The sequence below is a fragment of the Calonectris borealis genome, chromosome 3 (genome assembly GCF_964195595.1).
Source record: "Calonectris borealis chromosome 3, bCalBor7.hap1.2, whole genome shotgun sequence".
NCBI lineage: Eukaryota > Metazoa > Chordata > Aves > Procellariiformes > Procellariidae > Calonectris > Calonectris borealis.
Genome location: NC_134314.1, coordinates 42,386,834 through 42,401,260, shown reverse-complemented (window position 1 = coordinate 42,401,260; position 14,427 = coordinate 42,386,834). Strand labels below are relative to the sequence as shown.

Below are 14,427 nucleotides of genomic sequence, written 5' to 3'. Positions count from 1 at the left end.
TGTCTCCCACAGCATTCTCCTAGAGAAGCTGGTGGCTCACAGCTTAGACAGGTGCACTCTTTGCTGGGTGAAAAACTGGCTGGACGGCCGAGCCCAGAGAGTTGTGGTGAACGGAGTTAAATCCAGTTGGCGGCCGGTCACGAGCGGTGTTCCCCAGGGCTCAGTACTGGGGCCAGTCCTGTTCAATATCTTCATCAATGATCTGGATGAGGGGATCGAGTGCTCCCTCAGTAAGTTTGCAGATGACACCAAGCTGGGTGGGAGTGTTGATCTGCTTGAGGGTAGGAAGGCTCTGCAGAGGGACCTGGACAGGCTGGATCGATGGGCCGAGGCCAACTGTATGAGGTTCAACAAGGCCAAGTGCCGGGTCCTGCACTTCGGCCACAACCACCCCAGGCAACGCTACAGGCTTGGGGAAGAGTGGCTGGAAAGCTGCCTGGAGGAAAAGGACCTGGGGGTGCTGGTTGACAGCCGGCTGAACATGAGCCGGCAGTGTGGCCAGGTGGCCAAGAAGGCCAACAGCATCCTGGCCTGTATCAGTAATAGTGTGGCCAGCAGGAGCAGGGAGGTGATCGTGCCCCTGTACTCGCCACTGGTGAGGCTGCACCTCAAATACTGTGTTCAGTTTTGGGCCCCTCACTACAAGAAGGACATGGAGGTGCTGGAGCGTGTCCAGAGAAGGGCAACGAAGCTGGTGAAGGGCCTGGAGCACAAGTCTTATGAGGAGCGGCTGAGGGAACTGGGACTGTTTAGCCTGGAGAAGAGGAGGCTGAGGGGAGACCTCATCGCTCTCTACAACTACCTGAAAGGAGGTTGTAGCGAGGTGGGGGTCGGTCTCTTCTGCCAAGTAACTAGCGATAGGACGAGAGGAAATGGCCTCAAGTTGCGCCAAGGGAGGTTCAGACTGGACAGTAGGAGAAATTTCTTTACTGAAAGAGTGGTTAAATGTTGGAACAGGCTGCCCAGGGACGTGGTTGAGTCACCATCCCTGGAAGTATTTAAAAGACGTGTAGATGAGGTGCTTAGGGACATGGTGTAGTGGGCATGGTGGTGTTGGGTTGATGGTTGGACTCGATGTTCTTAGAGGTCTTTTCCAACCTTAATGATTCTATGATTCTATGAAATGTAGCTCTGCAGTCATTTCTTATTTGAAAAGAGCTGTGTAAATTGCTTGCATTGAAATGTTTTGTCATTGAAAAGCAAGACTTTCATCTAAATCCACTTCTGCCCCATTCGAAGGAGATGGAATACAAGGTTTTGCAGATACTTCTAAGTGTTAGCTTCATGTCCAGCCACCTACACAGTTAGGGAAATAAAAGCTAATGTCATCTCCAGCCAGTAAATAATTTTCTTTTCCCTTTTTATGCCATTTGTTCCATCATTCCTTCTCCTCCACAGCTTTGGATTTAGTCTTGTTTTAAAATCTACCATTGTATTACTCTCAGTACTTGGTGTTTAGATGGGTCCTCCTCCATCTTCTCCGAAGTATATTGAAGTTCTCCTCCTATCTCCATGCCTTGTTTTTAAGAATCAGTAGCATGCTGTGTAATCCGTGAGTTACTGATTTAAACAGAGTTGTGCCTCCAGCAGCGCTGCTGATGTACTCCAGTTGCTGGTGGGTGCTCAGTCTGCAGCACCAGGCTGGAGTTACTGCCAGGCGAAACACAAAAATTGGGCATCACATCAGCCGCACAGTACTGGCGGTTTCAGTCTACTGACAAAGGCCAATATAGTCATGCCATTAATTTCTCACCCATCCAGGGACATACTTCTAACAAGACCGTGTATCTGCTGTTAGATGTTTCAAATACTGTCCCCTTAATCTGTAAATTATTGGTCCATTTAACAGGGCTCTGTGTTCAGTCCCACCCTTGACACCTGGGTGGTACCCATTGAGCCTGGTGCTCCTGCCCCAGTCATCTCCTCTCCATCTTCATGCTAATGGAGTAGCCTAATCCTTTTTCTGTTAAAGTCTCACACCGGTTTCTCCCTTGGGTTTCTTTTTTTTTTTTGTTTTAATGATTTTGCTATTCCAGGGTAGATTCCCTGGCAGAAGACCCACAGTATGACTGTCTAGCATCACCCTTATCCTGGTAGTGGCAACCACCCTGTTTTGTGTCACCTTTTCTTCAGAAAACACCACTAGAGGCAGTTGCAGGCTCACTTGATCTTTCCCTGTTTAGAAGATGTGAAAATAATTAATGAATCGTTTTGGGGAGGTGTGACCTGAGGGATGCAGACGCGTGGGAGTGTTTGTTTGTTGAAAGCATCGGAAGGGGAATCACTCCGTTATCCGAGTACCGGTGTCGAAAGGTGGGAAATCAGTATGCTCTGAAGTTTCATTGAACCTTGATTCTTCTCTCATCTTCCTAGAAGACAGTTAATTTTAGAAAGCGCAGGAAGAGGGGAGAACAGAAGATCTTAAATTCCCAGGATTTCCTTTGGGGGAAGAGATCCCGCAGGGGAAGGAGGGAACTCTTCTAATAATTTTTGCAGCATTTAATCCCAAGAAAATGCAATAAAATCGGTGCTTCCACTGAGAGTTGGCAGCGTATTCTTTCCGTAACAAGACCTGTTTTTGGTTTCTTTGTAGTACCGTCTGATTCAGACTGTACTGAGTTGACTGAGGAGAGCGAAATCTGTTTTTGACAGATGTTTCCCATGATCTGGCAAATACAAACACTCCTGCGAGATGACAGCGGCTTGTTTACATAGGAAATCTATTTTTTTTTAATTTAAAAAAAAAAAAACAAACCAACAAAAAACACACAAACACAAAGCAACATTCGGATCAGTCATTCTGATCAAGGCAGTGTCAATTATTAGGCTGTAAGGGGAACTGATGACTCAACTTAGGCACAGCACTGCGGCAGTCCCCGATTTTCGGTTTCATAACAGATTCTTTTCAGGAATGCTTTTCATTCATGCCTGACGTTTAAACATGCCTCTGGGAGCGTGTATCATTTCGTGATCGGGATGTGTCAGCCTGCACCGAGCGGTTGTGCGGAATCTGGGAGATGTCCCCGTGTGTTGGTGGGACGCCGGGCACCTGGTGGGAGAGGGGTCCTCTTACCCATCGCATCGCCTGCCCGGACCATACCCATACACCACCAGTGTTATCAGTCACCACGTTAAATTTATAGATAAGTTCGCGTCCATAAAATTGAAAAGCACTTTGATTCAGAAAGTGAAATGTTTTGATCAGATCCCGTGCTTAGTAATTCCAGCGAGCGCGCTTGTTGAAACGAGTGAGTCAGAAATGGAAATGCAAAGCATTTCTCTGAACGGTGGCCGGAAATTAGCTCTGAAAACTGAAACAAAGCCCAGACCGCAGTTTTATCTATTTACTTAATTTTAGATCTGCGAAAATCCCTTTGTCTTTGGGAGACATTTTGATTCTTCTCTTGTAGCACCAGTGTGATCCTTAGGCTGGATGATCAACCATGTCAGGACTGTCTGACATGTCTTAATTTTTTTGTTTAAAAAAATTAGTTCACTGTAAGTGGCATCATTGCCTGTGGCGTTGCCTGATTCTGTCACGGCGTGTGGTAGAAGTTGGTGGAAACATTAGGCAGGGTGGGATGTTGCAATATTAGAGGTCGTCTAATACTGAGGAGGAAATCCAGGGGAATTGAGTGGAGTCACTCAGTTGCTTATTGCCCGATCAGAGGTTATATATATACGGCACACGGGGCTATCTGACTGCTCCGGCACCAAACACTCATTGGTTTGGGGCTTGCTGCTCCCCAGCTTAGCATGGAGAGGCTGCAGTGGTGACAGCCCCTCGGTTTGTAAGGACGTAGCCCTCTGTCCGTGGAGAGAGAGCAGAGGGGGATCATCAGAGTTGATGCTAGTAGAGGTGGTCTTGATGCAAAAAACTTAAAAATCGTCATATTGGGTGATAGATAGCAGTGTTCTGGTCCTCATCCTGCACCCAAGATGTTGCTACTTTCTTCTCTGCTGACGTCTGGGTACCTGCTGCTCATCCTTGAGAGTGAGTCTGGATGCTTTGGACTCGCTGCACGGCCTTGGACAACGTAGGGACTGACTTCCTAGCAGCTGTTGTGTGGTCTGAGGCCCACAAATGTAAATCACGGTAGAGGAGGACAAAGTAATATATATGTTTAAGGGACTTGCAATTCCCATGGCAAGGCTGGTGAAGTAGTGCTCATTTCAAAGAGAAGACAGTCTGGATGATTTTTCTTAATTACTGTTTACCTAAATAAATAAATAATGCATATTCATGGCTTTAACTAAAGTAACTCGTGTTGAAATGTTTACTTCTCCCGAGGATAATTATTAAGGGTGGGGTGGGGGGGTGCAGCGATTAATAATAAAACATTTAGACAAGATTACAGAACGTTCTGATTGGAATAGTAAACATTATGCTAGAAATAAAAGCAAATACACAGAGCTGTCTTGAATTTAAAGAAAAAATTACTATGCTATCCAAAGAAATGTGCGGAAAGAAGCAGTTCGAGTGAAGGGGCACAGCTCTTGGTCTTGGAGCTCTTCAATATCACACGGAGGTTCCTTCAGCATAAAGTTAGATTTGTGGGTAAGTTCTCCCTGAATTCAAGTCCAGAAAAACCGACACGAATATTGGCATCCACACAGATCAGTATAGCAGCTGTAATACCCATCAACACCGCTTTGAAGCTGGTGCGCGTTGATTCTTAAACTGAGCGACGGAGAGTGTTTCAGCTCTTTATATCAGTAGTAAACAAAACCTTCGTTTGTGAACTTTCTCCCCCTCCTCCATTTCATACAGTCCTTTGAATGAAATTCTTTGCTCAGCTGAGAGTTTGAAATTTTGACGCATCCTTTCCTGTCTTTTGGCTACAGTTCCTTATCTGGTTAATCAGCTCAAAGAGAGCCAGTGACGTATTCAAAGATTTCTGTGACAGCTGCATACCATTAGGCTGAATGATTAAAAAAACCTCCATAATTGTAGTTTAGTGCAGTAAATACAGATTGGTCTTTTGGTTTAACGTACCATAGCAAGAGAACTGAGCCTTGGACAAAAGAGAACTGCTGCTTAATCCTGTGCAGACGAAGCTTGCGGGGATGGTGGAGCTGGTCTGCCGGGTAGCCTTAACCTGCCTCCAGCTCTCTCGGACCAGCAGAGGAGTGCGATCGAGCAATGGGGTGTAGCTGCCTTTTTGCTCTGGACTGGAGAAGAAAAAAGAGCGTAGAAGATTGGCAGAAAATAGTTGGGGGCACCAAGGCAGCCTGAGGGGACCGTAGCCTGCCACTGCTCCCTCCTCGAGCTCCGTGGCACTTCAGAGCTCCTAGTGCAGACGGGGTGGGCTCTCCCTCCTCACTGAGGTGTCCTCAGCCAGTCTTAGAGCAGCAAGCTGCTGTCCTCTCTGGGCCGTTTTCTAACTCGGGTGTCTTTTGGGATGAAGGCTTCCAGACCTCCTCCTCTAGACCAAATCGGTCCCTTCTAAGATAGGACATCAGAAGTGCCGGGAATGCTCGCCGGCACCTAGCGCGCCCAGTGTGCTGCTGGCACATATACCCTGGATACCCTCTCATCTAGAAACTGAAAAGCAGCTTTTCTTTGACTGGAAGTGCGGTCTGACTATTAGATGCAGTGGTGTCTTTGCTCACGTCTGTCATTAGTGGAAGTCCCTGGCTGTGCTCTGAAACAGAGCAAGATGTCGAGGAATGAGCGCTGGCGGATGGGCTGCCTTGTTCCCAGCAGAGGTGGTGGGAATGCCTGGATGACTTTAGTCCTTGTGAGGCAGCTCCGCAGCTGCTGCTGGCTGATGAATTTCCTTGACCACATTTTCTTTTTCTGCTTCGGTGGGTCAACCTTTTGCTGACCAAACTGCCTGCTGTGCAGGATCCATGAGTGGCGTCTGTACCCCAGAAGATGAGGGTGCTAATGCTGGGACAAGGTGTCCTGTTGGTCCGTTTCCCTTGTAGCAGAGGGGGTGGTTTTATAAGCATGGTGCATTTTCCCTGTTGAAAAAATCTTTCTGGGTTTGCCTCAGAAAGATTTCTGTGGAGCAGAAATATCCATCTCCACCTGTTTTTTTAATAAGGGTTTCTGGGAGTTTCAGCCACACACCTCCCGGTGAAGCCAGCGGCAGTGAGGCAGCCAGAGCATCACATGGTGTTTTGCAGGTTGAGAAGGCGTTGTATATGCGGAGTGCACAGCACAGTAAACCCGATATCAGCTCACAACTAATTATTTGTGTATAAAAATTCCCCTGCTTGCCGTTTTGCCGTTAAAGGCACACTGGTAAGATTTATGACTTTGGCTAAAATGAAGTACCATTTCCTTTTTCTCAGCATTACTGTGCGTGGCCTCTCTGGCTTTTCTTGTTAAACAGACTTGAGTTCACCCAACAAGGAACATATTTTTGAAGCCCTTTCCCATCACGTTTCTGCTTTCTCTTTTTCTGTTTGTTACAATGAGTGAAGATAACTCACAAAACATTTTCAGGTCTTACATCTTTCCCCTGCTTGGTGGGAGTGTAAAGAAGGAGAAGCAGCCCTTTCACCTGAGGAGCAGCATTGTCCTGCTCTCAGCCCCACCACAGCTTGCACAGGCTCATAGTAGACCATCGGCATGGGTGGGAATGAGACGAATGGGTCCTGCTGTGCACGCCATGGCTCTTCTTGCTTCTTTCTGCCGAAGCAGATGGAGATTGCCTCTGCAGGAGAGGGAGGAGCAGCGTTTGGCCTCTGCTTGGTTGGGGTTGGTGACCCAAGGGAGAGGTGGGTTCCTGAAGGAATTGGGCTCAATAGGTTGAGCTAGATGACTCTTGGCTTTTGGCTTTTTGTAGCACCTCTCCATTCACTTGGAGCAGCCACTGCTGTAGCTCAAAACCTGGACTGCCTCTGCTTCATAGTTTGATGCTCAACTGTTGCGTTCAGCATTTATATGAGCTAAAGGATAACTCTTTCACTTCATGCTAAAGCATGGGGACCAGCTGTACAGCTCGGGGAAAGGCTTTATTTCTCCTGCCCTAGAGTTGTGCACGTATGTCCTCTTTTCACAGGCTGATGAGAATGAGACCACGGACTGAACTTTCTGAACTGGCAAATGCATCGCTGACTTCACCCTGATCTGAAATCACCTGAAAATTAGTTTGTCTGATGTTGTAAGATGGTCGGGTTTTTTTCTGAGTACAGAGAAAAAAAGGGAGCAATGTTGAGCTGCTGCCATCTCTCCCAGTCGCAGTTAGACATAGTTATTTTTGTATTAGAGCTTGGAGGAAAACCGGTAGAGATGCCAGATAAACCTTCCCAAAAAAACCATTTGTGTTAATACTTAAATATTGTTCATCTTTCGCAGCATTTACTTATCTGTTTCCCACATGCTGAACCTTATGGGGAGTTTTTGTGGTTGACAGTGGCCCGTTCTTTCATTCTGTATGTTAACTGTTTTCTCGATTTGCATTTTTTATAAGAAATCAGCAGTAAAAGTCTGACTGTGATAATCATTCAACGCGGGAACATCCTTTTGGCAGGGCAGGCGTGCGTTCTTGTGGTTCACGTGCACTGGGGCAGGAGTCCCAGAGCATAAACCCAAGTAAGCTGCGTCATTTCATGCCACCCTGGGAAGCATCCTTACCTGAGAGACCCAGGGCTGGCTAGTCCGGTGTCGTCTTCCGAGATGCCAGGCTCAGGGACAGCAATTTCATCCTCATCTCTGAACCATCTTATTTTCTCCTGTTTGCATGTGTATTAACCAAATTCTCTAGTCCTTAAGGAGAAATAAGCCAGATACCTGAATTTTCATCAGATCTGACACAAAGTATTAGGCTGTGACTTTTGCTGTGTATTGGTTTTACTGCGTGGGGCATAAATATTCATCTTGTGTTATTTGATAATGTTGTTGTGTGGGGGTCTTTCTCACAGCACATACAAACTTTCCTTTTACACTAGCCATTCTTTCCTGAGTCATACCACTAAGATAAAGTATTTTCAACGGTGGCTTTAAGTCGAGTATATTCCAATGATAAAGTCATTAAGATTTTACATAAAAAGATTTACAAATTCCTGTGGTGATGCTCTTAAACTACAGTCTCCTGCCTCTCCTAGCCCAGCCTTGTTGATGTGTCACAGAGTTAACTGCAACCAGAGGACAAGAGGGGGTGGAAAATTCCCCCCACGCACGTCCCCCAGCTCTTCTGAGGGTTTTCCGTTTAAGCCCAGTTGATGCTGTTAAGTGTAGCTGGGGAAAATCCAGTTTGCAGACCCTGGAGCGCTTCCCTGGCCAGCACTGGGCAGCAGCAGCTGCCTTCCCCTTCAGTCAGTCAGCGGCAGTTATCTTGCTGCTTCTCCTGATGACTTCAGTCGTGGTTTCTTGCCAGACCGATTCCTCACGTGGTTTTGCCATTATCTGAACCAACAGCTCAATCTCATCTCCGCTGACTGTAGACACAGCTCTCCCAGGTAGGGACATGCCGCAGAGCTGGTCCTTGCGGTCCTGGGTGGGTACCTCCCTGCTTCTGGTCCACACTTCCTCGGTTGTGGTGGTCTTCTGCATCCCACCTCCCACCTGGTTTTGGCTGTCCCTGGCCAAACGGTGCACATGAGCACAAGCAGGAGTGATGGATGAGCATGTTCCTTCTCTTTGGAAGAACCGAGCAGGTTATTAGGAGGAAATTAAATGCACTGATAGCAAAGCCAGGCCATGCGTCTTTTCTGACATAGGTATCGATATCATCTTGGGTTTAATTTACAGATTTCAGGGAGAGATCTTGCACTAGATGTCAGGAGCATTGCAAGTGCCTTCTCAGCCTCAGGCAATCCTTCAAGCAGTTGCAAGCTACAAATGTTCCAATGAAGATGTTTCAACCAGAAAGAAATATTCTTGAGCTTCACTCAAAACCACACAAAACGTAAAGAAAACACATTTGCTAATCTGTGATAGTATTGTGTGTAACAGCCTGGGATCCTTGACTTCACTGGGACAAATTTCTGCACACATTTGTGTAAGAAGCGTTGCACTCCACCAAGTGAGGCGTTGCTTCAGAGAACACCAGCTCTGTTTGCACATCTGTGCTCACTGCTTCCTGCTTGCTGCTGCACAGCCTTCCTTAGACATTTTTTTTCTCCTGTCCACGTCTGTGAGAAGCTCACCAACTCATCTTGTCTTGTGGGTCCATTTTACTTAGCCCTGATTTTACGTGCCCATTGTGAACATTGGTGTGTTTGTTAACCCAACTGTGGATTTGTTGCTCGCCTCCCTCATTGGCCGCCCAACTTTCTCTTGAAGCATGATTACAGGATTTGCTGTGTTTGAAACATCTTTCATGCTAATCGGAGTAATACCCGGGTACATTCATCGCGCTCTTCTAAAATCATCTTTCTTGGTTTGTTCATTGCAAACTGAAGAACTTAATCAGTTTTCCTCCTCTTAAGCCACAAAGCTCTCATTATTTTACATTAGCAACAAAACCTCTCTTTGAAACGCATCCTCTGTATAACAGAAATCCAAGCTGGAAGGAGTTTTCTTGAAGTAAATACTTTTTTGGCTTCATGCTTCCTTCATGCTTCCTTCCAGTTGTGGCGTCTGGTGCATCTTCCTTTAGGTTTGCATTCTTCAGTGCTAACTTGAGCTGCCAAGCAGTACTGGAAGCCCTCAGAAAGGGGGAAAAAAGGTAACCTGGTTCAAAAATGTACAAAAGGTTGTTAAACAATGTAAGTTTAAAAAAAAAAGAGCTTATAATGTCTGGTTTGAAGTATTGTTATTTTTCTAGCTTTCTATGCAGCTATGAAGGCAGATGCTTCTTTTTAAAATAAAGTTTCCTTGCACCCCCCCCATGACTCCAGGAGCTGGGTCTTCAAGTTGACATTGAACAATGATTTTGTGGCCTCTCGTGATCCTATAACTGATTGCCCACGTATGCAGGTCTGTGCTGAGAGCCAAGACCTTGATGTGAGCAAGCCTTGGAGCGGAGAGCGCATCTTCCCCTGCCTAGGATCTAGCTCTTCCCATCCTGTAAACCTGGCCAGTCAGCGTGTTAAAATGCTGAAACTCCTCTTTAGTAGATGCACCATTGGCTCTTCATTTCGTATAAGCTCAGTTTTCATGTATTCCTTGTAAGTTTACAGCTGTAGCGACAGTTTTGCTTTTAAGAATTTGCCTGTTTCAGAAAGAAAATTCTTTTGTCGAATGGAAAGCATGAAGAAGCCCTCGTGTTGAGCGTAGGCACGGGGTTTGGTTTCATTCTACCCTAAGCTGACCCCTGGGGAGAGAGATTCCTGCTTTCATGTTTTAGATCATGTGTAAAACCTGATGCTGGCTGGATTGTCCCGCATAGGGCAAGAATATCTAGGGAACATGGGGCGAGATACAGAGTGAGACATTTGCAGACGGGAATGAAATGTTTGGGATGCAGCCTCATGCTTTCTACAGCAGTGAACATCAATCACACCTTCTCAGAAAAGCGTGGCACTGAAAGTCTTCCCTCCCGCCCTCGCCCCTTTTTGTCTTGTTTCCCTGTTCCCCACTTCTGTTTATTCTCCTTTCCTTCTGATATGCTGTGGAAGTGCAATTTTAGCTCAGAAAACTAACTTGTGCTTGAAAAAACAGAGCCTTCCTTGGTTTTATTCCTTTGGCCGTTGAGTAAGCAACAGTTATTTTTGTTCTACCAGTGATTTATAACTGAACAGATTTGGAGTTTATATTTTTAGTTTTATAGGCAATTTAGGTAATGTATATTTGCCACCATAAATATTTGGTCCTCTTACAGTCTGTCAATGAATGTTATGCCCCGTTGAAGAAAATTCTATAAACTGAAGAGACACAAGCATTGTGTTCCTAGCGTAGCCTTATGATTCTTTTCAAGTACCCATATAGGTAATCCTTAAAAGTAGCAGTATTTTGAGCATTTGTTGGTAAATCATCTAGGAGGGTGCCATCCAGAAGAAATAACCTACTTTTCATAAGTGATCCAGATCGCTACAAAGCTTGGAGTAAAATGCTGTAGCATCAGTGCTCAGAAAGTATTGAACTTTTTTCACCAGGAACTGCATACTTCTAAAAAACAACCACCAAACCTCTTTCATTTGCACTGCTTTGTGTTATATTTTGACTTTTTTATGGAGTCAGTAGACATTTCTTGAGAAACCAGAAGTTTTTACTGAAGAGTTCATTTTGCAAGTTTCAGAAAAATAATAGTAGTTTTTAAGAAAATCTAAACTTTTGGGTTTTATTTTCCTTCCCCTCACCTGCCCCTTTATCTAGCTTTAGTTTGTGGTATTTCTGCAGACACAGCCCTTGCAGTGATCCTGGGAAGATAGATGCGTGCCACTGCTTGTACTGCTGCTGTCCCCTTCTGTTCAAAAGAAAATCATCTTCCTTTCCACTCTCAATTGCCAACTTTATTCAAGTAAATAGTAGTTAAGCACTCAAATGTTTTTTTCCAGGAAAACAGTAAAGTGTTGGACACCAGCAACTTGAAAACTTACACGTGAATATCCCCGTAACTTAAAACTAATTACTTCTCCTTCCACAAGTATTTCCTTACCACCCTCCTCCCCAACCACTTCAGAGCGCGACCGCTTCCTTGGTAGATGGGGGAAGCCTTTTCGGATTCAGCTGGGACTGGGCACTGAGTGGGATCTGGGCTGTGTGGGGGTGCTGGGACTTGGGTGCTGGGGGGTTCACCCCCCCTTCCAGCCCCCCGGCCCCAGTTCTGCTCTCAGCAGCCCTCCCCGACCCAAGTGCCTCTCCTCCAGGGACTGAGCCCCGAGCCTCTTGCATGGCGGTGGAAGCACAATGAATTTGCTGTGGGCACACAAACATTTTATTCCCTCTCCAATTTTCGTTTGACACGAACTGGCGTGACAGGTAGCTTTGCTTTAGGGTGGATGGAGGAGTATGACACACATTGCATTAACTGGAGGATACCGAACTACGCTGATGGTGTTTCTTCTCTGAAGCCCCTCGGAATAAAGCGGAAATGAACAAATTTGATGTTCCTGACTTAAATTTCTTGATAAAATCAAAGTGAAGCTTTCACAAAAGCCAGTATTAATTGTTATTTAAAGTCTGTTAGATCATTTTGCTAGTTTTGTTGGAACACCTTTCTGGTGTGATGCGCAGTTTGGTAGAACCACAGAATGGTTTGGGTTGGGAGGGACCTTTAAAGCTCATCTAGTTCCAACCCCCCTGCCATGGGCAAGGACATCTTTTAGTAGACCAGGTTGCTCAAAGCCCCCTGTCCAGCCTGACCTTGAACACTCCAGGGATGGGGCATCTTTGGGCAACCTGTTTCAGTGTCTCACCACCCTCATCGTAAAGAATTTCTTAGTATGTGCGCTTAAGTATGCACATATCTGCGGTATGATCTGGTAGAATAATCACAGAAGTGCTAGTTTATCTGTCCTGAAATAGTCTCAGGGGCCTCATATGTCTGGGTGCTATATGAATGCAAGAAAAACACAGTCTTTGTTGTAAGGTGTCTACAGCTTAAAGGTTAAGAGGAGGTATGTAATGGGCATAATGTAATTGTCACGTTTGACATAAAGACCTTCTGTGTTTAAAAAAAAAGGCCCACAAACTTTTTAGAATTAGAAGATTAAAAAAAAAAAAAAAGAGGGGTTTTATGAAGATTCAGTGCTTGAATTTTTTAATGCCTGCCTTTATTTTATTTTAGGTTGCTATCCACTGAGTTGCCAGAACATTGCCCTACAAAGTTTTGGAGGGGCACTTCTTAATGGATTGCTGCAGCCTTTTAATTTCTCCATTGATCCTGTTCCCTGCATCGTGAGAACATTTTAGCCAGCACAGGACCTAGAAAAGTTACATGTAAGTCATGATTCAAATTCCTTTCTATTTAAAGAAAAAAAAGGGAAGAAAAAGGGTCTTGGGGAGGCAAGGTGGAGGCAGTAAACATCATACAGTAAAAGCTGTAATTCAACAAACATCAGATGGTGAATAAATTGTTATTGAAGTAGTTACTTGCTTTTTTAACCTAAATGGTGATTGTCATTTTGAAGGCTTTTCTAAGTGTTCTGCTACCGTAGTAAACCATAGCGAGAAGTGCTTAAAATAGCTTCTCTTCACCCCATCCCCCTAATCATGCTTCGTTTTTCTCCACAACTGGGTAAGCGTGCATACACTTACCTCAGTGTGCTGTGCCGAAGCCGCAAGTGCTCCGTGCAAGTTTGGAGGCCAGCCTTTGCTCGGCAGGACTGCAGGCGTCCCTGTATTTTCATCATAAACGCCATATCCTTCTCCTTTGGGGTTTCCAGAGTACTTCCCTCGGAGGAGCCCTGGCGCTGCTTCTCCTTTCAGCCTGCTGTCCCGAAAGGCTCTTTAAGCATCAGTAGTATCTTCATTGCACCTCCAGCTCCTTCCAGGTGGAGTTAGCTGCTCCACCTGGCTGTAGGAGGGTGGAGAAAGCCATGCACAGATCTACTAAGGACAAAAGAGATTGAGAGGGCTGCAGACCCCTTCCTATCTCCTCAGTCTGGGTAGTAGTTCCTGGTGTGTGTTGTATGCTTTGATTTTTCCTCCCAAGACGGGGAGCAGCTGTGGTGCTGTGCACGCATGTCCTCCCCCATCATGGCTAAATCCTCCTCTGAAACCTTGCATAGCATCATTCCCATCATGGAATCGGTGGGCTATTCTAGAGGGGAGAAATTGGTTTGACCCTTTTTAACTTGTCAGCGGTTCTAACCCTAATTCTGGGATGGATCTGCAGGTGGAAGAAGCCTCTGGACCATTATAAGAATGGCATGGATGTGGTGGTCTGTGCTGTCCAGAGGGTGGAACACCCCAGAGCTGCCAAGTTTGGCAGCCTGAGCGCAACTTTATTGCATTAATTTTTAAATAAAACCAAATCTTGTTGCAGTCAGGAGGTTTTTATCTTTCGGATGGTGGTATAGGGCAGCTTGGCAAAAGGCCGCCTGAGCCAGAGATAATAGAAAATTGTGGTTCATAGTGTGGCACTGTGCATGTTCCTGCCCTTGTTCGTTCACTGCAGTAACAAATTCCTACGACACAGTTTCATGATTAATCAGGACAGGGCAGTGAAGCCGACCGCAGCACACTGCTGGTCAGTTTTTCTTGAATGCTTACTAACACCGTTTTTAATGTTAGGTACTGATTTGTAATATTACTTCTAAAGAAATAAGAGTATTTTGGAACTGAAAGTTTATATTAGAAATATACTTTCATTTGAGGTACTTCATTTGCTTATGTGACACTAAAAGTATTATTTAAAACAAGAAAAGTCTATTGCAAAAGGAGGACAGGGTTTTCTAATGCATGTGGAAATTCAGTTTTTAATGAGAGGAGAAAATTTTTTCTGGTGTGATGAATATCAGCAAGAATAATAGTGAAGTAGAAGGTAATGGAGAAAGGCTGGGTAGTAACAGAATTCGCTGTCAAAGAGGCCTTACAAGGTGTTGGCTTGATTTTGTTTTCCGAAAAAGGGAGAGCATTGGCATTTC

The 14,427-nt window shown here is 45.3% G+C and overlaps 1 protein-coding gene across 1 annotated transcript in view; it reads left to right on the top strand.

The window, feature by feature from the left end:
- The window catches only part of BACH2 (BACH transcriptional regulator 2), a 193,445-nt gene that overhangs the window by 96,278 nt on the left and 82,740 nt on the right, over window positions 1-14,427 (top strand). Inside the window, exon 4 of the mRNA XM_075145492.1 lies at window positions 12,627-12,778. The gene's annotated coding sequence lies outside the window, so the exon portion shown is untranslated. The remainder of the gene's footprint in view (window positions 1-12,626; window positions 12,779-14,427) is intronic.